The sequence below is a fragment of the Coturnix japonica genome, chromosome 3 (genome assembly GCF_001577835.2).
Source record: "Coturnix japonica isolate 7356 chromosome 3, Coturnix japonica 2.1, whole genome shotgun sequence".
In the NCBI taxonomy this organism is placed as follows: Eukaryota; Metazoa; Chordata; class Aves; order Galliformes; family Phasianidae; genus Coturnix; species Coturnix japonica.
The window spans coordinates 20,537,378-20,565,217 of record NC_029518.1 but is presented as its reverse complement, the minus strand read 5'-3'; the positions used below and the strand labels follow the sequence as shown (position 1 = coordinate 20,565,217).

The following is a 27,840-nucleotide window of genomic DNA, read 5'->3' as shown; positions in this document are numbered from 1 at the left end:
GGTGATGGCCACATGGGCAACACGAATGACATGTTGGTCCCCTAAACACAGGTAATGTTCTCTTGTGTTTACATTATGTGACTAATTCTTTAAAAGAATTCCAGAATTACTTGCAGTCATTGAAAGAGACTTCATGGTCAAGTGTGAGTTTCCCATATGCTGAATTTGGAAAGGGGCAATTCCTTAAAAGAACAAGGCATTGCAAAGTAAGCTGCCGAAAACATCTGAGAACTGTCTTCAGATTAAACTTCTTGCCAAGGAAGGACTCAGATAACACTGTCTGTATGAAAAAATCATTCCAGACAATATCCCGTCATATTTTAAGTTAAAACCATAGATTTCATTTTTTGATAGTGATGACAACACACCTACTCTAGCTAACAGAACTGTCCAAAATGGAAAAATGGAAGTGAAGGAGATCACAGGCATGATGTTTAATTTCTGGTCATACTTAGAAACTAATCTATATCTTGTGAATTTTTAACTACCCAGACTTTCTTTCGTGCAGTACAAGCATCTGTGTGAGCTGACATGTACACATATGCATATGATGAAATTTGTCTATACATGTATAAACTCAAATTATACATATGCTTTTTGAACAGACCATTCCAAAAGAAGTCAGAGAAAAAAGGTAAAACAATACACACTTTCATCTGTACTCCACGGAAGAGTTCATAAGAGTTAAATGCAGAATTTTTCTCATCTAGTGTTTTTTGAGTAAATGTAAATTCAATTCCTTAGGAAGAATCTACAGAGCAAGAACTATTGAGATGAATGAACCCAGTCATACAAAGGATTTTCTTGACCTGTCACAGCCTTTTTGGAGTTATTCTCCATTTTCAAGATTTACTGAATTCTTTAAAAGAATGTCACAATACCTATAACTTAAAAGTTTGAGGTTACGCAGAAGAATGATAAAAAATATTATGTGCCATACACAAAAAAGCTACCCATGAAATTTGTGCCAAGTAGAAAAAATCAAAGTCATTTTGGATAGTGCAATGATTAACAGAGGCATGGATTTCTCAGAATAAAGTCTTGAAAAATTTTTTTCAGTGCCACTTACTTCACCAGTTAGAACATATAATTTCATGTGCATTTTAACAAACCAACAATCTGATCACTTAGTATTATACTTAGAACATGGTAGTAAAGCATTAGTTTGACAGAAGAAATTGAGACAGAAGAAAGACCACATCTAATATTGCTGGAATTCAGGTGTTTGAAATTTCCCTTTCTAAATAGTATCAAAACCAAAATAAAACAAAACAAAAAGAATTCTTGCTGCATTTCAACTCCCATGTATATGTTCACAAAGGAATTTGTTTCCTGCAAAGATCTGCAGAGTACATTTCTTGAGCTAGCATCAGAAGTTGGCTTGATAAAGGAACTGAAGTGAATACATAGGAAGCTGAGAAACATAGATATGCTATAAACACATAAATCATACATCCAAAAGAAGTGAAACTGTGATCAATCACAGACCTCAGAAAAATGAATAAAGAATAGCAAGCACAAATTGTGTACATGCAGTTCCCAGATCAAATGCGTTTGCAAATCTCACAAGCTCAAGAATTACAAACGTCAAATGTAGTATTATAAAGCAACTGTTCAAGAGCCAAAAAAGGGCTAGCTGTATAAACAGTTTGCAGTGATTATTATGATGAACTATAGTCCAAGATATGCTTAAGGATGGCGGTTGCTCTTCCAAGAGGCAGCAAGGTTGCTAAGAGATTTTGTCGGATTTACTGATATTTTTGAACACTTTTGAGCTCAAAATTCCCTCTTGGAGTTTGAAAAAGAACAAATGTCACATCTAATACAACTGGGGAATAATTGCTCCAAGCTTCACTTACTTATGTTGTTCACTTAAGGAAGGAGTTGTATAGCTAAAAGATTATCCCTTTTCCCATCTACGCATAAGGCATTTCTCCATATAAGGCTTGCCAGTCATGTATGTGTAGCACATCACAGAGCTGCTTTGAGGGATGTGATGGCCAGAGCATTCAGCATATTAAAAATCTAGAAAGGTTTTCCACAAACAACTGTCCTTTGGGGTTCTAGTTTGAGTCACTCTTTCATAGTAAAATAACTCCAACTTGTAGAGCCAAAACATTATGCAGTCCAGCCAAGTAAATCCAGTTTACTGAAGAATGTCTTTACACAACCTAAATAAAAATGAATAAAATAATAAATAAAATAATTTGTTTTCTGAAGGTGGCACATCTAGATGTTCACATTACAACAGCCTGGTTTCTCTTCATCTTGTTGCCTTTTCCCAGTATTATACTTACCTATCTACTGTACACTCCTTCCAGTTCCTAGTAGCTGATCTTGCAGATGCTTTCCCATATAAGGAGTTTCACTGACTTCAATGGGAGTCCTCATAGGAGATTTTTAGCATTGGGCCCAAAGTTCTGTGGGTTTTCTTGAAGCAGGAAATCCTCTTTATCTGTTTTGTAAAAGATGATAAATAATACCCCCAAGGGAGACAACTCACAATAAGTGGATGGCTTAGCAAAACTTCCATCTGGCATACACATACAATTAGGCTTCCTTAGACTATTTTTTTTCTTTTTCCACTTTTGCCAGGAGAAGAGAAAGAATGACGTTCCAGGGGTGAGAAAGTTATAAATGACATTTCATGACAAATATTTCTTAAATATGTGGCATAACATTAATAACCTTGGTGTATAGAGCTTGAGGTCAGGGCTCTACAGCAAATCTCTCGATCTCCTCCCACAGCCCCAGGAGGCATGAGAGAGGTCTTCCAAGGGCACCTCCCACACTGCCAGTGCTGCCACCCCTCATGAGCCAAAATCCTCTTCTCTCATTACAACTGCCAAATCTGAAAAAGTACAAACTTATGGTTAACTGTCTTAGCAAAGACCAGATCACGGGGCCTTTGGGTCAACTGTTTTCACTTTTACCCTCTTCTATGAATGATAAACTTTAAGAAGAAAGCTTATCAGTTGCTTGGTTTTGGTTTTGTTTTGTTCTTAAGGAAAGGGGGAAGTAATGAGGGACAGACACACTCCCAGTACTTCTATATTGCACGCAGCATAGCCAAGCTAGGAACTACTCCTGTGATGGGGAAACATGTCCTGCTTTAGTCAGTTAAGCAGATTTGCATATCCTAAGTTAATCTTTTTTCCGCTACCCTGGCAGCAAATACACACCAAGAGACAAACTGGTACACTGAGTGGAAAATCATGTTTGTATATGCCCGTCACTGAAGTCAATCACAATAAAAGATATGACAAATTACGTGATTCCTTCCCAAAATTGAATCCTGTGATGTTTATGCAGAGCATAAGGATACTTATCCCTTTAATGCAACAGGCCTGCTTTCTATTTACATAGATGAGTGAAACATTGCCCTGGCATTACACAGACTGAAGTGTGCAAATTCTAAACCCCTCTATAGTCCCTGGATGTAAGAGTGCATTCATATGTTTGTATTTAACATGAACAAATTTATGATCTGATGTGGATTCCTCTGAGTACAGATGTATTCCAACTATTTGCTGAGTCCTAATTTTGAAGAAACCAATGTGAGTGCTTAGGGGTGGGGGAAAAAAAAAAAAAAAATAAAAAAAAAAATAGAGTTATTTTCTATTTATTTTGAAGGCCTTAAATGCAGCGCAGGCTCTTTGTTATGGGTGTCTGTGATAGTCTAAGGGGCATGGGCAGTGAGAAACAGCATATTAGTAGAAAGTAAGAACTGGGAAAGTAGATGGAATGCTTCCTGATCTATTTATTCATTTTTGCAGATGCAGGTAGTCCAATTTTTACAAACAATGCAATCAGAAACATATCCCAAAAAGATCATATTTGCTGCTGACACCACCAAAAGCTGCATAAAGCAAAATCCACAGCATTACCATCAAAATCATTTTAGATAAAATGGTACATTCTAGAATTAGGAAAGCAGAGAGGGAGAAACAAAAAGCGGCTGTGTCTTATACACAGCCATGCATCTGTTAGTAGAATTCTCCCCCACACCTTCAGAAGTCCCTCTGGATTCAGCTCTGTTCAGTTCCCTATTGCACGTAGATGCCCAGTGATCACATACAGGTATTCTCCCTTGCTGTGCTAACTGTGTGTTTTCCCCAGGTTATTTCCTTTGATCTCATGTGCAGGGAGACAAAGGGCACTCCATCTCTCAGTGCCTAGTTAAGTCAGTCCTAAAGACTTTCTATGCTATAGCCTAGCTTGGAGAGCTCTCAGGAGATTCCAGAGCATACATTTCAGTCTGTGGTTCAGGTTAGAGATAACTACATTACAATAGTGCATATTTTAGGCTTAGGATCAAAGTTTACATCTGAGATCAAATCAAGGGAAAAGTCCGATGTTTCAGTAATCATGAGAAAGTTCCTAATCATGCTGATGTGCTCTCAGTTTCCACAGTGCCAGTAATCTCACAGGTCAATCTGATTTTCCTGAAACTATTGCCATCTTGAAAAGGGGGAAATGGAATAGGGCAGCTTTCAATGCAGTTTTAAATCGGCTCTGGAACAGTCTAAAAAATAAATAAATAAATAAATAAATCCAAACATTTATTTAAATTAAATGGGGATTATGTTCCTGGTTCTTATTTTGTCCTATTTCTCACGCATACAAATACATATTTTTCAATAATCAGTCATCTGCATCAAGCTTACATGTCCCACTGTTGTTTCTTTTGATGTAGTTGGCCAAATTCCCATTGATTTCAGTTGGAGGAGGGTCAGAACTAATGCGTGTTACCAAAAACATGCAAAACCATATTGCGGCTGGCAGTTATTTAAAGAGCTATGGAGCTTTTAACGATTCAAAGCATATAACCTATTTTTGATATGAACTAATTTGCCTGCACATCAGAAAGTACATGTACTTCACATTGTGTGGCTTCCTGAAATAGCCTTTTGATTTAAATGTTTGGTCTGTTGATTTCTAGTTACATCCCTTCCCCAGGAGACCTTCTACTGCGTGCAGTTCAGCACTTTCTTCCTCAAGTCTCCTCTGAGAAGAAGACACCATAAATCACAGAATGCTTTGGGTTGAAAGGGATCTTAAAGCACACCCAACTCCATCCACTGCCAGGGGCAGGGCTGCCTCCCCAGCTCAGATGCCCAGAGCCCCACCCAACTTGGCCTTCTGCAGGGATGGGGCACTCACAGCTTGCTTCCTTGGGCAGTTGTGCCCACTGCTTCACCACCCTCTGATTAAAGAATTTCTTGCTAATATCTAATTCAGATCTCCCCCTTTTTTTTTAGTATAAAGCCATTCCCCCTTATCCTAACTAACCAAAGAACTAGACTAGACCACTTTTTTCCCTGTACCTCATTATGCTTCATATGAACCCAAAGGATATTCTAGTTTCAGGGACCCAAATTATGAGAAATTATTGACTGTACAACCAAATGCTAATTTAACAAATTAAAGGCACTGCTTTTTTGCATGTGGAGCAAAAGAGCACTAAGCATTTGGTTCATCACCACCTGATGAAGTGCTAGCTGTCCTTACCACCTGAACTTTGAAAGATGGAAATAAACACTGCAGGGGGACTGCTGTTACAAGGGACTGCACTATGTCAGTGGCTGCAGCAGGTATGTGAATCAGACTCTGTTCAACCAAAAGCACAATCCAGTGAACAGTACTAAGGATGTGTATGTTTGTCAGAGGTAGAAACACATAACAGCTGCAAACCACCAGTATGTCAATTAAAAGTAGAATCACTGGAGTTTGCTTTAATAATGACTAAGAACAACCAGGACTCTAGAACAGCAGTGAGAGATGCCTGAGAATCTGATAATTGCCCCAAAGATAATTAGCTTAAATTAAGGTGAATGCAGTCTAGGAAAATACAGAAAAGCAACTATCTAGAGATATTGGTTAGTTTTACTTTGGGGTTTTATGCTCTGTGTCTAATTCCCAAGGAGAATAATTGAAAGATAGAAGACAGAACATAGGTGTCCATTTATTTTTTTGAAAAGCAAAGATCCTGATCCCTGTATAAAGGCCAAGCACACATCATCTGGAAGACAGGGCTCATATTTTTGAAGGTAACATACTTTATGTTTCTGGCAGCAGATCCAAAGTAAGAACATTCTGAGCTCCTTCATGTTTCAACTTATTAACTTCAGCTCACTTTGCTACTCGCAGAACACAGCATTTATACGTACCACAAAATCTCAAGTTACCTACAGCTTTGGTACATATGTTACCAGATAAATCACTGCAAATACATATATATTATTGTGTATTACTCTTCCCTGAGGAAATGAGCCTGTGCAATCACACACTTTGTCTCCTTCTAACTTCTGAAATTTTTCCCAAATGTCAGCCACATTTGACAGAGGATTACAGGTCACAGAGATAACGAAGTTCCTAGAGAAACAGTGATAATCAGTAGGTAGATCAGTGCAACAGCCCAAATAGGGGGCAAGCAGAATTCTGCAATTAAACACTCTACAAAGCAGTAGCACCTGGCCAAAGAGAATGCATGAACAAGCCTAATAGTTGGGATGTGAGCAGCTCCAAATACATGTGACACATTTTGTCTCTTCCCTCCAAGTGTCAAGGTTTTGTGCAACCAAGAAAATGGATGGGAAAAATACGTAAATCTGAAGGAAACTGTGCTTCACTTGACCTGCTTCTTATAGCCCAGCTCGCTCAGGAAATGCTAATTGCTTCTCTCTGGCTCTTGTTAGTGCATGGGAGAACTGATTTTAATTATGCACCTCCCTTTGTCACAACTCTCTTCTGCTATCATACACTGAAGGCAGGAATTTGATATATGCAAGAAAGAAGTATGCTGTGCTACCAACTTTGCATTGAGTTTCATAAATGACAGACCCTTTCTTTGAGCAGTAAGTTTTTTAATGCCTTGTTTGAAGGAAGAACAAAACACTAAGGTATCATGTTCTCTGTAAAGTACCCTGTCCATAGTCGCATTCTTTTAAAACTGAATTCGGAAAATAATTAAAACAGGTGATCATCTTTCTTAATCCTTCAGGTTTATGTCAAAGGTCAACAGTGTGAACCTGTCACAGATTTGACCCTAATTAATTAGCCAACATGGAGTACTTGTGCAACAGCATAAATTATATACACTGTTAAAGAAGACCAACAGCAAATACTCATTAAGTCAATTTATCCTTGATTTCCTATGGAAAGAAATCTAAATGCCCCTGTCAGTTTAGCACAACCAGGTGACAGCTCTGTCCTTAAATTTACAGCAGTGATATTTATTAACCAGGTATCTTCCCTTGTCAGTTACTGAAGGATAAATTAGAAGTAGTCTTTTCATTCATCACTATTTTTTAAGAAGGTGGATTCAAAGAATCTGCCTATATTTTAGTGCTCTGCAAACTATACAGCCATGATGTGGTGCATAGAGGGATTATTACTGGGTCCTCAAATTAAAAAACTAAAACTAAAGAACTGCAGAAAGTAATTGCAATAAAATTGGTGTATTTGTCCACAGAATAATGTCACATGAGTTTTAGAATGAGATTTCAAAAAGAAAAGGAGCATTTCAAAGACTGAGTGTAACATTCAGAAAATAATCCATATCCAGTAGAGAGATGTGTAGAATTCTTCATCCTAACTTCAGCTACAGTCAGTTATGGCTAAAGGAGAATTTATAAGGCACATTAAAGTTCCCCTTTTCAAGCTTCCAGCAGACTCTCCACCTAGAGAAAGATATTTTCCTAGTAATGAATAAATCTAAGAGCACTAAACTATGTTTAACAGATTTTTTCAGTGACACATATTTCTGTAGATTACGTATCTGTCCTCAATAATTTACATGTGAATCTTTTTAAAAATTTTTCTCAAATAGCTTTTTATAACAGAACTCACTATTGCAGATTCTGTCAACAGCTCCATCAAGGTTCCATTCATCTTTCCAGTCTGCACTGAGGTCATACAGCAAGTTCTGCAAGGAGAAGACATTTTCTAGTCATTTCAGCTGGATTTTGTTGTTCTAAATGTTAGTTGGAAGAAATTCAAATTATTTTGCATGGTAGAATTCAATATGTAGTGAAAAAGTTTAAATAACATCAATTTATGCTTTCCTGAAGTGGAACTTCTGTTTTCAACACAAAGAAAATAAACTCATTTTCAAACTTTCTGAAGACTATCCCCAAATTCTTTGTAGTCAGCGATACTCCTTTCAGAGACTGTGCTGGACTTGGTACCTGCCCTCCTTCTCTGTTGTGATTATAAAACAGAAAGGCTGCCTTATTTCCAGTTTACTGAGGATTGAAAAGCAGCAGTTTTATGAAATGTAAATCTCTTAATATTATTGTAATATGTATTAAGTTGCTCATGAGCATTCTGTAGCTGCATAGATAATATAGTGGAACAACTGAGGGAAGAAAATCATATCCTATCTTAAAAGAGAGAGTTTATAGGTTCTGGTGTACAATAAAATCACTTTCACATATGTCATAGAGAGGAAAATGCTGAATCTCCGTGAGCCAGACCATTATGCAAATACAGTAAAACTGTGAAGATTTCACTCAGTTGTTCCTAACCTTCCTTTATAGGGATACAGCATCCTGGGTCTCTGAAACCACTTCTACAAGGCACTGCGTATTAAACTTTTTAAAGATTATATGTGGAAAAATGGTTTCTTTGTCACTCAAGATGTGTTTTTAGGCCTATAATTTCCTTCAAGTGAGCACAATTCCGCTAGAAGCAGTATATTATTTTGACAGTAAGTCAGTTGGCATAAGACTTCATTGTGTATGCCTTTTGTTTATATAATCCTTCCTAACAGTAACAAGGTGTTTACTGTTCAGCAAACACATTTTATTTTAACTGCCAACAGTAAAACTGTCTGATAAAGTTTGATTTAGCTAAAGAAAGCAAGTTCTCATTTAGCCCAAATAAATCCATGGTGCTATAGACAGCTGTTTGGAGTACATAATCCCCCAAGCTCTTTTAGAGAGGCAACTCTTGCTATTGAATGAGCGAGAGAGAGCTGGCTCAGCTGTTCAGGATGTGCTCCATTACAACTGTAATCTATAGCGTTGCACTGCCATATTGTGAAAGCATTACTCACATTCAATGGCAGTGAAGCAAATACTCTCCTGACAGATGCTCGGCAGACTGACAGCTGACACCCTAAGCTGAGCTCTATAGATTTTTCACTAAACACGCCCCACAGCCTGGATCGATGTGGCCTGGCTCTCTGCACACCCCGTCCTCCTGCAAGGAGATCAGCAGCTAATGCCGATCCCGCGAGATTCTCAGGGAGTTAACTGTCTACAAGTGGGAAAAGTTCAGATTTCAGAGAAACAATGAACACAGACACTTCTCAAAATAACAGCAAAGAAGAATTCGTAAGCCTAAAGGCATTTTTCTTCCACTTTATGGCAGACTTTATTCTGGAGAAATTTGCCAAAGAAATAAGATTTTTAAGGCTGATGTTATAAAAACTTTTGAGAGCAACAGGGGAGAAATAGCTGATCTGTCACGTGGAGGCCAAAAAACTTGTTCATAGCAAACACAAAGCAAAAAAGACTCCAATACCTGCTTTCTGCCAATATAAGAATATGCAGTGAGGATGTGTACACAGATAGAGGCCAGGGTGTGCATAGAACTGTAGGCTCAGCAAGGTTGGAAAATACCTCCAAGATCACCTCGTCCCACCTACAACCAATATGTCCCACTAACCCACGTCTCTTAGTACAACATCTAAATATTTCTCAAACACATCCAGGGATGGTAACTCCACCTGCTGCATAGGCAGCCTGTGCCAGTGCCAGACCACTCTTTCAGAGAAGAAACCTTTCGTCATATTCAACCTGAACCTCCCTGGTGCAACTTGAGGCCATTCCCTCTAGTCCTATTGCTAGTTACATGGGAAAAGAGGTCAACACTCACCTTTCCACAGTGAAACAATATTGCACCTTATTTTAAAGAAAAAGCTGTAGAATTAATCATTTTACTGTAACTATTTATCACTCTTCTAATCATAGCCTCAGTGCACTGTTAAAGTGCTTTGCCTCCTTTTTTCCACTTTTTCTTCTATAGAGCTACTTCATAACACTGCTCCTGCAATTTACTGAGCACAGAAGCCAGTCCATAAAGGGGCTGTGGTCTGGAAAATGCTTTCAGGAATGATAATTAGTTCAAAGCTGAAAAGCAGTCGCTTACCTACAGTGAATACAAGAACAAGTACAGAAAATAACACAAGCTACTTTTGAAGTGTATTGAGGAGGTTTCAACTATAATTTCTGCACTGGAATTTAGTGACAATTGAGTAGGTTTTTATTCTGTTTTATTATTTGTTCGACCTTCAAGCAATCTAAATACCAAGATTGTAATCTTACTTTAGATCCAGGAGTTCCTAGAAGGGCAGTTAGCTCTGCTTCTGATTTTCATCTTGCCACAGTGCAAACTGCATGCAAAGACAAACAGATGTGTGTGCCCTCTTGCAGTAGGATTACTAGAGTAGGGTTAATTGCAAAGAACTAAAATTCCTTCTAACTGTGCAGCTTCAGGTTTTCAAATAACATCTTGTGGCTGCTTTTTGGACATTTAATGTGTTGATTTGCTACATGTTTGGTAAGAATTTGCCTTTAAACTCACATTGCTTTACTGTTTTGTAAATGTATACATTAAAGGTAAATGATTATGTGTAAACTGAATGAAAACTACTCTTTAATGACACAGAGAAGGGGATATCTGGGAACTGTGTTGCAAGAGAGGGAGGCAAACAAGCATGTTTGTTTATAACTCAATTGAGAAACTAAGTAACGCCACTAAAAGATTTAGGATCAGCTTTTACATTTATTTTCTCTCTGGTTTTCATAGATTTTGTTGTATTCTAACTCCTGAGCACATCATGACATGTAGGAGAGCAGATGCACTGTGCCTTTACACAGTCACACCAGAAATTCCACCTATAGTTGTAATACCACTCCCAATAACAACAGAAATGCCATTGAAAAGTACCTGCACTGGGCATTATTTGCTCAAAAACATAAAAAGATTTTCCTCCAACAGCTTTGTTAATGTAATTGAATTTGTCTTGAAAACCTCATTGCACAGTGTTAGGCACTCATTTGGACACCTCTACCAGAAAATGGTCAGCAAGGTCCTTGGTGTATGTCAGCTTAACCAATACCATGCTAGAATATGAGGTGCATCTAATGTACGTGTGAGGATAATCTTGTACAGGAGCACAGTGCTGCTACATAAGTGTATGCCATTATCTAATCCATAAAACCATGTATGAAACATAGCAGTCAGAAGAGAAAGGACTTAGAGATAATTACCTAATCATTACACTTATCAGAAAATCAATAACTACTAACATAAAATGTTCAACAGAATTAATCTAATCCATCTAATCAACAGACTAGAGAGATCTTTGTCAGAAAGGCACGGTCTTGCTTCACATAAATTAATGTTGCTCCATTTACACAAAACGATTCTGTTACATGGCTTTGTACTATCAAAATCCCATCAGTATAGACAACTGAAAGCAAAAGACAGTGAAACCCCAAATCAAATTAAAAACAGGCAAAAAGCAAATCCAGACACCAGGGTGGTGTGAGAATCTAATGGTCCATAATCAGATTGCCCAAGCCATGTACCTCATCACAAAATCATCCCCATTGTTCAGAGCAGGCTCCCCACTGTATCTGATCCTTTTAGAACCAGTGAGCAGTTTTTATAAAGTCCTGTCTCCCCTTCACAGCTCTCAGCCACTGTTACTGAGGAGCCACTGCTTGTTTGATAGAACAACCTCTGGTGAACACTTTCATGCCAACACTGAGATTAATGCGCAAACAAAATTATGTCCAGAAATGGGGCTTAACAGCTATGGCTAGCTTCTCTTCCAAACTGAGAAGATAACTGCATCTGAACTAAACCTAGTGAGTGTCTAAAATGATTTATACCTTGAGAAACACAGCACCTGTGAATCTGCCTGGATCTGGGTCCATATAGGCTTCCTGTGAGGCAGAAACAGGCATGAGAAAAAGTCCAGGATAAATTTTATGTTCTAGTTCAGTAGTAAGCTAATAACAACAATAAAGTTCAAATTCTTATAGCAGCTTCTAGTTAAGACTTTCAAGGCATTTTGCAGGGATGAAGGCATTTTACAAAGGGAGAAATGCTAACTGCTTAAGAGCCAGCCTTGTCTAGGTATTGACCTTAATACAGCTGAGAAAAGGGTTCACACCCATTTCAGGAGGAAGTCCTTAGCTCACATCTACCAGGGTTCTCCCTGCAAACAGACACCTCAGCCTGCAGCCCCCAGGGCTTCTTGCTGAAGAAAAGCAGCAGCACACAGACAGGGATTGCTACATGGTACTGGGGTGCTCAGCGGAACGAGGAACTCACTCTGTGCAGGGTGTGTGGTGATAGAACAAGGGGAAATTAATTCAAACTTGAAGAGGGTGGATTTAGATTTCGCATAAGAAAAAAAGTCTTCTACAGTGAGAGCAGTGAGGCACTGGAAATGGTTGCCCAGAGATGAGATTGGTGCCACACCCCTGGAGGCTTTCAAGGGGAGGCTGGATCAGGCTCTGGGCAACCTGGCTGAGCTGTGCATGTCCCTGTTCATTGCAGGGGAGGTGGACTACATGACCTTTCAAGGTCCCTTCCACCTCTAAGGATTCTATGATTATATGACTTCCAGCATTTTCCTTCCAGGAGAAAACAGAGAGGTTGAGCCATGAATTATCAGCAGATTTCCTGTCCAGCCTTGTCCTGCACTCCCTCAGTCCCTCCATCAGAGCAGAGAGGTTGGCAGAAGACATCTCCACCATGCCACCTCTTTTTTCCACATAAAGTAGAAGGAAAAACTGAGATGCAGAGAAATGTAACCAACAACAGCAGCAGCTTCAGGGCGGGTAGCACCAACTAATTTTGAAACTTCAGGATACACAACTGGGGAGCAGACATGCAACAGCAAATCAAGACACAAAAGAAGGATGGATGTTGTCCCTGGTTCTCTAATTTGAAGCCATCAAGATAAGCCCCATATAAGACAGTAAAAACCACAAAGCTTCCACCTAAACATGAGGACTTACCTATTGCTGGACTTAGAGGTCCAGGTGGTAAATACCTACCTAGCACACCTTGTAGAAAATGCTTGTGTATGCATGTAGCACTTCTGCAGCAAAATCCAGAAAACCTCAGCTCAATGATGTTTTCAAGGATACAAAAAGAATTATGGGTGCAATTGAACTCAGAAGGGTCAGACTTCAGAAAAAACTTAGATATTACTGTAAGACCAGCTACCTGGTTTGAGACTTACTTTTTCCATAGACTTCAGTAATTACCAAGAAGAACAGACTCTCCTCGTGCTTAGAAATATCTTAGAAGCATCTTTATAGCCTTCTTTATAACTAACTACATCATCCGTTATAATGTAGCAAAACCTACTGAAAGCTATTAAGAGTAACTTACATAAATTAAATGCAACCTACAGAAATTGTGGGGAAAACAAGCAAACAAACAGGAAAGATAGCACACTTGACTATAAAAAATTTAACTCTTTTAGAGAGGAATCTGGAAGTATCTGCTTTATGTGTGCACTGCAAACACTATATTAACTGTGGCAGTAGAAGTACACCAAACAAGAACCAGATGCATCACCAAATTCTTTACTGTTAGGATTTTATATTAAATCTTACAAAGGGCTTTATATTATTGTTGTTTCAAAATCTCAATGAGTTTTCTTGTCCTTCTTTTCAAGACTGTATGCATGTGAACAATAGCAGTGCACAATCAGAGAGCATGCAAAAACAACAAAGTTTTGCTACACTTCCAGGTCTGGCCATCTTCTAGATTCAGATAATATATATTTAATACATCTTCATTATCATAATTGCATGCAACATCTACTGGGTCTTTGAAAACTATTAGCAATGGATGAGACCCACCATCCTGAGCACTAACATAAGGACAAGACTGACAGTTAAGTACATTTAAACATTTGACATTCTGGGGTGGCTTCCTCGGTTTTTTCATGAAAATTATTTCACCGACCGAAAGAACAGAGCACGAGGGAATTTTCACCTGATGCTTCATGTAGGCTTCCACTATTTGAACTGAACTCTTTATACATGCAGAGATGCCGGTCAATAGCCCCTCTTTCATGCAGATTAGGACTGCTGCAGAAACAACTGCTAGAACAACAGCCAAACATATTCTGCTTATTTTGTTGCCAGTGCTCCAGCCATGTAGCTTACATTATGAACTTTACATGTACCCTCCCAGGGACCTGTAGTTGGTACAAGAAAATAATTATTATTTCACATCAAAAGCAACAGTACTTGTATTTTATATTTCTTTCTTCTTCGTATACTTGTGCATGTAGAGTCATAAAACCAATTAGACTAAAGAGGGTACATGCACATCCTTGGAAAAAGAAAGCTCAATCTTGACAGTGCTATACATTTTGGCTACAACTGTGTATATGTTTATACAGGCATGTGTGTTCTGTCTTCCTATGGTGTCACTGCCTTCAGGACAGCTGAAGCTATAAGCTTATCCTTTCTGCATATTTATGTGACAGAAATGTGGAAGCTCTGCTCTGATTAAACAGAAGTTTCACAATACTCTTCATTTCTCTCCCACCCAGAGAGAAACACTTCCTGCATCTCACAGGCAGGACTTCATCATTTACAACTGCATCATCTCTCCCTGTTTCTAGTTCGGAATCTCTGAGCCCTTATTTGGAGTACAGGGTATGCATCCATTTCTCCCTTATGTGACGGTAAGCACGAAAGCACAAGCTACAATCCTTCCCTGAACTCATAGATGTTCACCTGAATAGTTCTGCATGTGTGAGAACAGAAATTTTTGCAGTGTTCTAGGGATTTTTCACCTCCTTTTTCAAAAGCTGTTGGTCCAAAATTGCACTTTACTTACAGTGCCAGCTGTGTCTTTTTTGTATTTTACTAAATTTTTACTGACAAGATAAATGCTCAAGTACACAAGCCTACCTCTGTGAGAATCAATTCTCAGGCGAAATCACCTCAGAAATCAAGCGTAATCAATATGCCCTCTAGGACCACCTCTCCATCTATTATACCCAGTGCAAAATTCCAGTCTTCACATTATCACAACATAAGAGGGTTTGGTATGACATTTTTTATTTATTTAGTTAGTTAATTAGTTAAATGAAAACACCGCAAAAACAGAACTGGGTCAAATTCTCTGGAAGAAAGAGATCATCTGTGTACACTTCAGGGTACAGCTTTGCATCTGTAACAGTAAAGAAAGTGGATGAATGTTTTCCCACTCTCTTTTCTTCAAATGTGTTTATTTGATTTTATTTTGCCAGCAAATCTATGCAAGTATGATTTATATGTAATATTCCCCATATTTTTTTAATTACCTTGCCATAAAACCTGAATAACTCCCCCTACTTTGATCTCCAACACATTGTGGTGAGTACTGCAGCAGGCATGCCTAAATCAGTTAAGCCATGCACAGAGCTGTTCCTGGAGGGAAGCTTTCCCACATCAGAAGATTGTGTAATAAAACTTAACACAGCTCATTAATTTTCTCTCTTAACCAATGCATCTGACAAGAAGTGACTTTGAAAACCTAAAGGAATGACACAACTCCTATGCTTTGCGTGAAACATCTGTTTCCAGCTCCTTTGCTATTAAATTGACATCTTTTTATTTGAAAAGTTCCTTTTATTTCCCAACTTCCTGCAATTGGTAACGTATATATCCCAAAGAGCTTAAATTCACAGCTTTTAAAACTTGATTAACTAAATGCTGCATTATTCCTTTCCCAGAGGAAAAATGCCTCTCTCTGCACAGACAGATTAAGTGGTACAACCAAGCTTTTTAATCAATTATTAGGAATTTGTTTATTCAAGCAATGTCAGACTTCATAAAGCATCAAAACAGACCCCAAATCTCCAAATAATATAAACACCGGTGTGATTGCATGTGAAAGATGTTAGCGTTCTTGGATCTGGAAAATAGATAGAAAGTGAGCATGTCATACCTGCTCTCTGGTCCACAAAGGCCACAGACAGTATCATGTTTCTTTCCAGCTATGAAAATCTACATAGCCAGTCTCAGAAGTCTTGCATAAAGAGATAAGGTGATTTTCTGCAGAAGTACTACACCTTCATTACTACGTTTTCTCCCTGAAACCCACATCACTCAGCCCCAATTTCACATTATATTGCTCCATTTAATAATGCAGTTCCTTGTACACTGAGGAAGAGAAGAAAGGCCTGGCAAGCTTTTTACAGACTATCCTGTGTTACATGCAGATATCAAGAACAGCTGAACAACAGAACTATCAAGAATTCTAGAAGCTGATTCGATTCTACCCTGAAGAAGGTGGATGTATGTAATTGCACGCTGTGTGCAAATAGAAGCATTGTTTTGGTAACTCCGATAAACCACCTACACCTTACAGACTAATGCAATTTTAAGACCTTTGAACTTGTTCGTACACTTCAGAAAACTTTATTCTTCAGTGTAGTTCAGCATTAAGGGGGACATCTCCATGTGGGACAGATTAGAATTCACAAATAATACCATAAAATAGATAAGGCTGCTCTTGAAAGACATCAACACTCAAATAACTCTCTTTGCCACAAAGTTAGGAAGGAGCACAGAGAATTTATGAAATTAAAGATTTTCAACAAGTTCTTATTAATTGTGAGTTTAAAGATCAATAAGGCAGAATGATGAAATTACACTTGCCTCAGTAGAACTACACTTCAGTGCACCAGGTGAGGTTTTTGCTAGATCTGTTCTAAACCCCTGTCAGCCCCAAGTGTGGGCCATTTTATTGCACACTCCACAAAGATGGATTGTACTCAAAGGAGTGGGTTAGTATATCCATTTTAAGGTGTGGTATGAGCAATACTCACTATCAAAGAAAGCGTGAAAGGCTGCAATTAATACTTATGGTTTATAGTCTCATTTAGATAAAATGCTTAAGAATAAGTCAAGAAGAAGGATGAGGTGGAAAAAAATACAGCTCTTCTAACACTACCAAGCTGTGCAATAAGTGGAAAAATAAGGCAGTATGTATCCAAGCTGAACACAGTTTGCACAATTTATAGGACATGGGGAACTGAGCAAACAGAAAGCCAGAGATTTTTGACACGTGTGAGGAGGAATGCACTCCTTAACCCCTGCAGTGTGTTTATTTTGGGGAACCAGAAGATGGCTGAAAAGCACATTATGAGTTGAATCAACCCTAATATTTGCACTTCGGTGCCAGCTTGGTCCATCACTGGGACTTTTTAAAGCATAGCTTAGACAAACATGCAGGAATAAACCTGCATCTGGCAAAGAGTGGACCACCTGCTCTCTCCCAGTCCTCTTTGCTGAGATTCTGTTTCTCTCACGACAGCTCAGTGTATTTTCATTTCCATTTATTTTCTCATAACAGGGATATTCAGCCTTTCTAATCCCACATTTCATATCAACATTTTGAAGGGGTGGACCATGGGGTCAGCTCAGCCAAGGACCTGCTGAAGAGCTGAAAATCTGCTCTGGGGCTACCTTACGACTGAATGCCAGGGTATCTGGGTGATATTAGCAGCTACTGCCCACTTGTTCCGTCCCAGCAAGGAGCTTTGTATTGCCCAGAAGTCCGCAAACACACAACAAAGACCTGCTTTGAGAGTCTCACCTGAGCTGCTCAATCACTCTGACAGTGCTACAGATTGGCTCCCCTTTGCCCCATGAAGAGAGTGATTAACATCATTGCATCAGTGCAGAAATAAATAACTTGCCTGTTTTCACACAGGAATATTATGGCCAAGCTGGTAATAAGATTTAGATTTGCTGCCTCCCACTCTGCCGCACCACAGAAATGTGACATATTTCCACAAGCTGTGGAAATAGCCTTGAAGAGAGGGGAAAGAGACAGGCAAAAGTCACAAAAGAAAAAAATCACCAAACAGTATATGGCAGCACAAACATATCTTCTGAATCAGTGGTTTTGTGTTTGCAAGTATTAAGGAAAGCAGAGGAACTGTCCAAACTTTCCAGGAACAATTTCCCATTAGGGGGTCTGAGGAAAAAGGTTCATAAGGCAAAGAATGAAAGCTTTCATCTGAGTTATTTTTCCTACCATATAAAAGAGAAGATAGAAATTGCAATTCAGAGAAAGCAGCACAGGGGAAAGGAAAGACAAGCTGAATCATGTTTAATAAAAAGGTTTATAGACATTTCTATCAGGATCCTATCCAGCTGGCACATCATGGCCCTATCACAAGCTGCACTCAGTGAATTGAAGGGTGTGTTATTGCTCCAGCAATATCACCTGCAGACTTATTTAATCTTGCTGAAGAGGCAGCATTTTTCCCTAGGCTACCAGATATTATTTTGACATGATTAAACTTAGTTTCATATGTCCTGCTTCCACCTGATACTCCAGCCCAAACTGGGCTCAGCCTTGCCCTTTATTCTGGAAGAAACCAGAGTGATCATAATAAATACAAGCTGTCATCAGTGATGTTGAGGGCAGTAAAGAAAAACAGAGAAGAACAACAGGGAAAATGGCACCATCAGGAAGCCAGCCTAAAATTCAGGTATGACTTTTTTCTCACTAATATATGGAAAGTAAACTACTGTAAGTATATGCACCTGGTTATTAGCCTTATGCAGAGTGGCTAAAAGAAAAGAAAATACTGCCCCAGTCTCTTTCATACCTCATTTTCACATTTCTCTTAGCACTAAGCATTTCCTGTCTCTCCTATTTCACCGTTTTTTCTACTCTATTAGAGCAGAAATTTAAAACATAAAAATACTGGTTTTTGTTTAGTGCATTTTTTAACTCCCACAGTAGAAAACTCGCAGCTCTGTTCATAAAGCTCTACCTACTGAGCCTGTAGATTTCATTTGTATCCAAGATACATAAGAACAGCACAATCAAAGATAACTGACACACAGAAACTATTGATGACAAAAAGTACAACATGAAAGAGCCACATTGTAACACAAAATACAAGGCAAGCATATGCAAATTTTGCGTTACTCCTTGGTGGCTGTCAAGAAGCACGATTAGGTCCAGCACAAAGTTGTCCAACAGTTCTAAACTTACTGGAGAAATAACTATTACAATGCATCATGCATGACTTAGGCAAGTAACTGCATTTACAGATGAAGCGAGACTGGCTTTGAGATCCACACAAATGGAAAGGTTTGAACAATTGCCAACAGTACTTGCAGATGAAGCCAAGTTATTCTTGAATCTATATATCTACCAAATCAGTTGCATATATTCTGTATCAGCCTGGTGATACAGGAAAAGAGGCAGTAAAGCCCTGCCTAAGATGTGGGCGCCACTGGAATTTGGCAGCTGTGCTCAAGCTGTAATTGGAATCAGCATTGCCCTGAACCATCCAGCCTGGAAATGAGAAGGGAGATGATCTCTTGGGTCATCTATGTCATGCCCTTACCATTCTGAGCTGTTTACCTAGGAGGGCCTTTGAACCCATTGGTGCAACACAGCAGTTAGTGACATGTGGCCACCTCACTACCACTTGCCTGGGGCTTCCACGCTGAATCCAAAGGACACCGAGGAGATGTAAGGTCCCTTATACAAAGGATGTGAGGACTGCAAAGCACTGAAATGTCAAATTCCAGTTTATGATCAGATAGACTAAACTCTGTGCATTCTACTCTGTCACAAATAGTTTATTTCCCACATTCTTAAGCAAACACAAAGTTAACTTCTCTTGATATCATAGGACTGTTATAATCATGAGTTCCTATCTGGGCTTACATTACAAGTACAGCATGACCATAACTACTAAGAAACATATTAAGCCACTCCAAACAAACAATTCTTGTTTCTATCATAGGACCAAATTATATAAATTAACAAGAAGATGCAAGAAGTAATGCTCATTAAATGTTTTTAATGTGTTTGCTTTGCAATAAAGTGCAACAGCTTGTAAAACAGTTTTTACAATTTTTGTGGTAACACAAGCCAGGAAGCATTTTAGTGCAGTTAATTATTCTAGGTTGCTTAGAAAAGCACCATCATTTGAAATATTTCAGTGACTTGTTCCATTAAGGAAAGAAGTAGTAAATCTCTGCTTTTCTTGAATATGAGTGGAATAAGGAAGAATAATGCTTGACATTGATATAGCTATTAAAACTGCCAGGGTCAGCTAAACCTTTCCTTCCATTTGGTGTTTGTATTTACACAACAAAAAGACTTCAATTTTGATTAGGTGGTTTTTTTTAAAGCCAGTGAGTACGGAAGTGTAGGATTCTGCTAGGCAACAAGGAGCTAAGCAACTCTACACACATTAGAGGTATCATTTGTCCTTGGAAGGGTTGTCACACATAAGTTGTCTTCCATACTGTCTCTGAAATATTTGGCAAACCAGATAATCATCTCCACACTTTGGTTCCCCGTTTATAAACTAGGGATAATGTTTTCCAGCTTTGAATGTCACAGAACTATATTTCTGGAAGAAAGTCTATCGTTTGTCTCAGCTTTCAAACCTCTACTCCATGAAACAAACTCTAGAGCTTATTAGATGCCTTTGTATAACTACCCCCTTCTGGCAGGAAGTCTGTGAACTCGCTTACAGGCACAGAACATTCCCATCAGCACATTAGTTAAACTGGCTTTAGTTTAGATGAGGCATCTCTGTGGTTTTGGTACATTATAGATGATTCACCTTAGCAGCAACAGAATCTTATAAGAGCCTTTTTGAATTCGCTTAGTATTTTCTATTGACATTTAGACACATACTTCCAGCTGAGTGGGAAAGCCAAAGGTGGGTGGAATTTGAGGAAGCAATTAAGACAGCAAAGGGAAAATAAGCTACAGAAAGTAATAAGCTGGACTAGCAACCATGAAGAACAAAATATTAACTTATAAAAATCATCTTCAACCTGAGTCCAGTTCACTGTTTTGAAATCTAACATAAGCAAAAGACTGCTTTTACGCTCTTGTTCAGCAATGTCACTGGACTCCATTGCCAGACATGGCCCATTCTCAAAGGATAGTCCTTCATCCAGAGACCTGCTGTTCAGGCTAGCTTAAAACCCTCAAGGCATGTAATGACAGATCATGTTTCCTGTCATCTGAGGTGTAAGGCTTGAAAGCTTCCTTCCTGCAAGCAGACAACAAACATTTCTCCACAAAGAACAAAAGAGCAGAAGTTTATACAGAACATGAGTTAATAAAGGTGTACAACAGTCAGAGCTACTGTGAATGTCAAAAAAGGAACGTTTTTAAACAATAACGATCTTTCAAATGGTATCTAAGTTAATATCAACAGGTCAATGCTTTATGACTGTCAGATTGTGGCAGAGCTACTATTGCCACAAACATTGCTTGTCATGCCATTATGCTATTCTTGGAACCAGAAAATCTGCTTCAGTTGGGTGGCTGAAAGTGTTCTTTCTTTCAACTGTATTTTACCAAGCAAGCCCTGTAGTTTTGGCCCATGCAACCAAACTTTCCATACTGGGACACAAGAAAATCCCTTCTCTACCCAAGAGCTTCCTATGGCTATGTCTTGAGATGTCTCCTTACAGGCTTGCATTTGTCATCCTCACCTCCTCTTTCATATTATTGTCACTAGGCAGCAATTTTCTGCTCTTGCTATCCAGGGTTGCCAAAGCTTCAGCCTTCCTCAATTTACTCCTATTTTAGGGTCTGCCAGGAAACATAAGACATTTTGAACCAAGGATGATGTTAACAATTGCAGACATTGCACTGCTTCATCACTTTAACAGAAAACAGTGACAGCAGCAAATAAGATGTGACAGTTGTAATGATGAGAATTACCATCCTGAAAGAGAACCCCGTAAGGCTTACAAAGATCCCAGTTTTTTAAAGGAAAATTATTTTGTACTCTGAGGCATCTTAGCATTGCAAGGTAAATCACAAGGAGTACTAAAAAAGCATGGGACAAAGTTGCTGTACCTTTGAGCCTGAGATCTCTTGCAGACTTCTACTTAAAAGGGGTGTTCAGAAACTGAGAACAGTTCAGAAAGAGATTAGAGGAATATTTCTGAGCTGGAAAACCAGTCCTTTCCTGAAAGACTATAGAGATTCAAAACTATCCAAGATAATTTGAATGCTTGACTTGATCATCCTTTGTAAGCTCATCCATGCCAAAAATATTTCTCATCTTATAAATCTCCCCAGCTAATTTAAGTTTGTAGACAGGGATAAGAAAAAATCCAAGCTAGAACAGACATCTGACTGAAAATAATGTGCATTTTTACTAGGGAGGTAGATTAGAACTAAAGTAATCTACTTGAGGACACAATATATTCCTTGTCACATAAAGTCTGAATAGGAAAACCAAATGTCAAAAAATATAAGCTTTGATGAAATTCAAGTCTGTAATTTTGATGTGAAAATGGCTGAAAGAGATGGCTAAGGGGTTACCTTTGGGCTCTCTCCTCTACACAAATCCCAGGAATCTACTTTTGATCTGCCATGCTATGGGGATATTTTCACACCTTTAACAGTACTTGTCTGCTTATGCAAACACTGCCAAATGTACAGTATCTGCATATAGAGGAAAACAAATTTGATGGATCTTCGCTAGCATCCCAGAGCAATGGCTAATGACTTGACCTCATTCACCACAGAATTAAAACATGAGTAAAGTCAACACTGTTCTGATTTATTAGTGACCAGCAGCCCACTGAGTGACATTCACTAGTGGTAAAGGTCACACCTGGCATAAGATTTCCACCAAAACAGCCTGCAGAGCGCAGAGGCTCCATCCATGGCCCTTGGGAGCAAGGTACTGCACAGGAGCAGGGTGACCTCCTATTTCCTGTTAGGTTACTGAGCTCAGGCCACCCATCCTGCATCAGCATCAATTCTCCAAACCAGGTATTGCTGACCTACACTAGATAAGCCCAGCAGGGCTGCCTTGATGACAGCTACTTGCCATGATCTGTGAAGCAGAACTGGCTCTTTTCTCTCTGCTCTGACCAAGCAAAGTCATGAAGGAAAACAGCCCACCCAGCCTTATGGCTACATAGGAAGCAGAGCACACCAGCGGGGTTTTCACAGAATCACAGAATGGCTTAGGTTGAACAGGACCTTAAAGACCATCTAGTTCCAACCCATGGCATGGTCAGTGGTGCCCTCCCCCAGCTCAGGCTGTCCAGGGTCCCATCCAGCCTGGCCATGAGCACCTGCAGGGATGGGGCACCACAGTTTCTCTGGGCAGCTGTGCCACTACCTCTCCACCCTCTGAATAAATGATTTCTTCCAAACATCTAACCTAAATCTCCACCATAGCATCATAAAATAAAATACTACATCTGAAGATTTCTCCTTGGTAAGAAACGCAATATCTAGGTTATTTTTTCATAATGTATGTGTTTCTCATGTATTTTGACAAGTATTGTTTAATCCTCATGCATAATTCTTCCTAAGATACTCAGAAATGAGCACCATACATTTTGTAAAACACGACTAATTATCTGAGAAGTCACAACTGCATTCTGCTCTAAAGCCTTCAAGAAATTGAAAACACCAGCATATCTGGGGACAAATAATATAATCTGCACAAAAGGCCCCAAAATCTCACATGCAAGCATTTAAACTTGGTTTTCGTCCAGTTCAAACTGGTGGACATTTTGCTACGTCAAGGTTATGACTACTTGATGGATGATTGTTCCTGTAGGTGGCTTCACCCCAAAAAAAAGATACTTCTCTTTTTCTTTACATCAGCTAAATGAATTGGCTGAACTTTTCTGGGTACTTCGTAGTGATGTTCTGAGGTCTTTTGTTATGACTTTTATAGCTAGTCATTTTAACACTGGAATTACACTTAAATGTATGTCTGCATATACTGTATATAAATCTAATAAACAGCACGTAATTTGCTTCAAAAACACTGCTATCTTGAAGATAATAGAATGTGATTAGAATGTATCCCCTTCTGGCTATTTTCCCATTGAAGACTTACAACTTCAGCTGGTAACTGTAACCTGCAAGAACTGTAAAACCTTGTGGCTTTGCCAAGTCGGACAGAGCTTAAAAGATTTTGTGGAGTAAATTATCCTGCTACTAGCTACTAGCGTATATGTATAGCCCAATCTTTGGGCATTTTTAGGACCAACCAAGACAGGCAACATGCAGGCCGTCATTGATTTTAGATCGTATATGTGAAACTATATATATCTTCAGAACAATTAGAGAAGCTCTGAAACAGCAGCATTAAAAATTTAACTAGACAATAAATCTAAGGATGTGGGGAGTGTCAAATTACTTTTATTGCTCTATTCTTGCTTTTAACTCAAGAATGATTACAAAGTATGTGTACTGAATTAAAATTTTGGTTGGATCTGACACTGAAAGCAGCATTGAAGTTCTTGATCTCTGCAGCTCTGTTCTTTTTTTTCCTCCAAAACACTGCTTGGGAAACAAGCCTCTTCTTTATTGAAGTTTCATATTTTACAAGCAAATCTGAATGTTTTTAAACTATATTTACAACTTCCTAAGCGTATACACTGTCCTAATGGGAAAATAAACTCCTGATATTATTGTGAGTCAGAGAGTTTGCTACTTGTTCTCATTTTAGACTTCCCATAACTAGATATAACTGCCACAAGAAAAATGCAACTTTTATTAAAGAAATCACAAAATGGTCATCCCTGGGATCCCACTGGGGTGCATTTGTAACCAAATAACTTTACTCTCTGCATTACTAAAGCATATTCCTGACTTTCTTACTTTTCTTTAAAGGAAGTTGCTCTCTACTAAAATATAGCTTTTAATTTGCAAAGGATAAAAATTTAGTACTTAATAAATGCTTTGGTAAGCATACTTACCAAAGACTTTTAAAAAATTAATAGAAAACAAATAAATCTTGGCTATTAAAAATAAAATAAAAAAATAAAAAAATCTGACACACAGGTTGAGTTATACCAGCCAGCACAAGTACACAGTAAGATTCCAGATGTGCTATTTTCCTGTACACTGACAGCTATCAAACCCACCCCTGCAATAAAAAAGTCATGAAATGGGTTTTTAATCAGGTCTAGATTTCCATTAGCCCATGAGGACCGATGTCTGTGTGTTGTGGTTTTCATTCTTTACAGCACATGCCATTGCTCTTAATATGTGGGGAACACATATTAAGTCTAAACCTTTTTTCCGTAACCTCCTGAAATGGATTTTTTCATATCTAAATTGAAGCCAAATAAACGTTATTAACAGCTGTATTTTTACAAAGAATTTGAAGGAGGGGAGTTGAGCTCAGAATTGTTCAATTAACATTTCCCAGGCAGAATGTAAGACCAGCATGTCTGATGGATGGACAACACTAAAAAAAAAAAAAAAAAGGCTCTGAAGTCTGTAAAAAATATCAAGGGAATTCAAAGAACATGACAAGTTTCCATACAAACAAAGGAAAACCCAAACTTTCCCTTTGGAAGATAGTCAGAGGCTGATGCTGCATTAATTCACATCTTCCTGGAAACTGTGAGATAGATATCTGTTTCTTCTTACATATTTATTGTAAACATTGGTACAAGATGTTCTGATGTTTTCCAGGAAAATGCTATTAGCTACAGTTGTACAGAATCAATTTCACATAAAATCATACAGCATAGCTACAGAGAAAAAGAAATTTGTAGGCATCTCGTGTAATGAACAAACCACTGCGGTTTACATTCATTGCAAAACTTTAGTAGAACAATTGGGACCAGCAGAAATATCGCAAATTAAAGATATTAGAAGAAGCTGTTTAGGAAAAATCATTAAACCACAGTTAAAGACCTACAGAAATATTTAAATGATTGCTTTTGTTTGTGTTCTAATAGGATGTAATTGAACTAAATCACAAAAATAAAACAATCACACAGACCAATATTTGAACTCATTAAAAAGCTGCCATGTTCCTTCAATTTGAGTAGATGCCTAGAATTTGACATTTGGTGTTTTTGCAGTGTGAAGATCATATACAATCACTGCAAAAATAATAGCCTGTTTCATAGAAAATAGGAAAGCGAAGTTTATTAAGCCTTCCTGCTACCCTAGTCAAAATGTAAATACCTGTCCCTTCAAGAAGCAAAAAACAAAATGCAAAGGGAAAAACTTACTCAAAATGAAACAACAGGAAAGCTTAAACTGCCCCTCCGCAACTGTAATACAAGCTTTATTTTCAATGCAGCTATGAAGAAATACGTCACTTCAATAGTTTTAAAGAGCAGGGTTTCTATTTTGGTATGCAGGGGCGCTTCCACCCTGAACACAATGCCTGAAGCCCCAGCAAGCCCCCAGATTACTTACTATGGGGAGTCTTCTCCAAGCTCAATGTCAGTCTTTCATCTCCTGCATGGTCTCACTTGCCACACTCCTGCTCTATTTCATATTACAATGCATGGCAGCACTTATTTTCATAACACAGGATGGCATTCCTTCAAGTTTTCATCCACAGTTATGTTGCTGTTTCAGTCTTAGATCTATGACTAAGTGTTTCTAATAAGTGATGGAATATCCTGGAAATATTTACGGCATCCATGCTAATACCAAACGAGTTCATGATTATTTATGTTTATTAGAGAAAATATTATCAAAAGAATTATAAACCATGCTACCACAGAGCTTTGGAAATGGTTGACAGCCCTATCTCAGAAACGGAGGAAGTGGATTTGGAGTATGCAGAGTAGAATATGAGGTTTTGCTTTTGGTAAATACCAGCCTGTACAAATACTAAATCAAATAGCCACTTCATCAATCTTTTCGTGATTTTGGGAGGGATTTTTAAGGTTTTTCTAGGGCTTTTCCAATAAAAGTCACATAAGCCAACTTTAAAATACAGGCATTAAAATCCATCAGTTAATATCTCTATGTGTAGTTCTTACAGAGACTGAGACAATCCCTTCCATTTTTCTGACCATTCTATTTCTTTTCATTTCTTTTGATTGAAAAGCTAACCTGGTTATCGTCTTACTTGATCCTGCAGTTTAAATAGCACAGAACTAACAAAATAAGAGGAATCAAAGCAAGACTAAAACTTAGAGCAGTCTCTGAAGAAATATTATAAAAAAGATCAAATACACTGAGAAATGTGAAAATATTAAACCACTGAAACACAGCCAAGCTATGGTTCTCCTGAGCACATCATATTGCTTGGCAAATATATGTTAACAGTAAAGATGATGCACTGCAAGCTTGAACTTCATACAGCTATTCCTTAAACCCAATATATCACGTTTTAAAAACATTGAAGTTTTTTTGGGTTTTTGTTTTTTTGGGTTTTTTTTTCCTACTAAAGATAAAGCTCCTCTTTCATGTTTCCTGATAAGAGAAGTCCACCAGAAGATGAGTGATGAGAACATCATTTCATTGGCACAAACTTTCTTGTGGAACTAAAAAGCAGAGATTCCCAGTCCTCCCAACAAGCACTAAGTCCCAGTTGTAGAATGCATCTTTTTCACATGAGGGAAAAAGAAAGGGACCTTTACCCAATCTTCTCTGCACAGTGATTGTACAGGTTGTATCTACGGAGGGAAGCATGCATAGAAATTATGTCCCTCAGCCCTGTGAGACCTGAATCACTGCCCCAGTACCTCTGCCTCTCCCTTTCTCTTTCTGGGAAAAGTCCTGTTTAATTTCTTTTTATGACAATGTTAGTGAATTGGTTGACCAAGGGTTGACAGTTGATGTTATCCTTGAGAATTTTAGTAGAGCTCTCAGTAGTTTCTCACAAAATCCTTCTGGATAAAACATCCCGTGTACAGATAGACAAACACATAATCCAGTGGGTGAAACAATTCACTGACAGGTTTGGTTCAAACGAGGCTACACCAGGCTGGAGATCAGTCCCTAGTGGGGGTACCACTGGGCTGGCTTTGTACCTGGGATGGGGCACACCTAGAGAAG

At 38.5% G+C, this 27,840-nt stretch overlaps 1 long non-coding RNA gene across 1 annotated transcript in view; it reads right to left on the bottom strand.

The window, feature by feature from the left end:
* Window positions 1-2,305: 2,305 nt before the first annotated feature.
* The window catches only part of LOC107311101, a 65,080-nt gene continuing 39,545 nt past the window's right edge, over window positions 2,306-27,840 (bottom strand). The window contains exons 2-3 of the long non-coding RNA XR_004306745.1: window positions 7,852-7,927; window positions 2,306-2,455 (exon numbers count right to left, since the gene is read on the bottom strand). This is a non-coding gene — a long non-coding RNA (uncharacterized LOC107311101). The remainder of the gene's footprint in view (window positions 2,456-7,851; window positions 7,928-27,840) is intronic.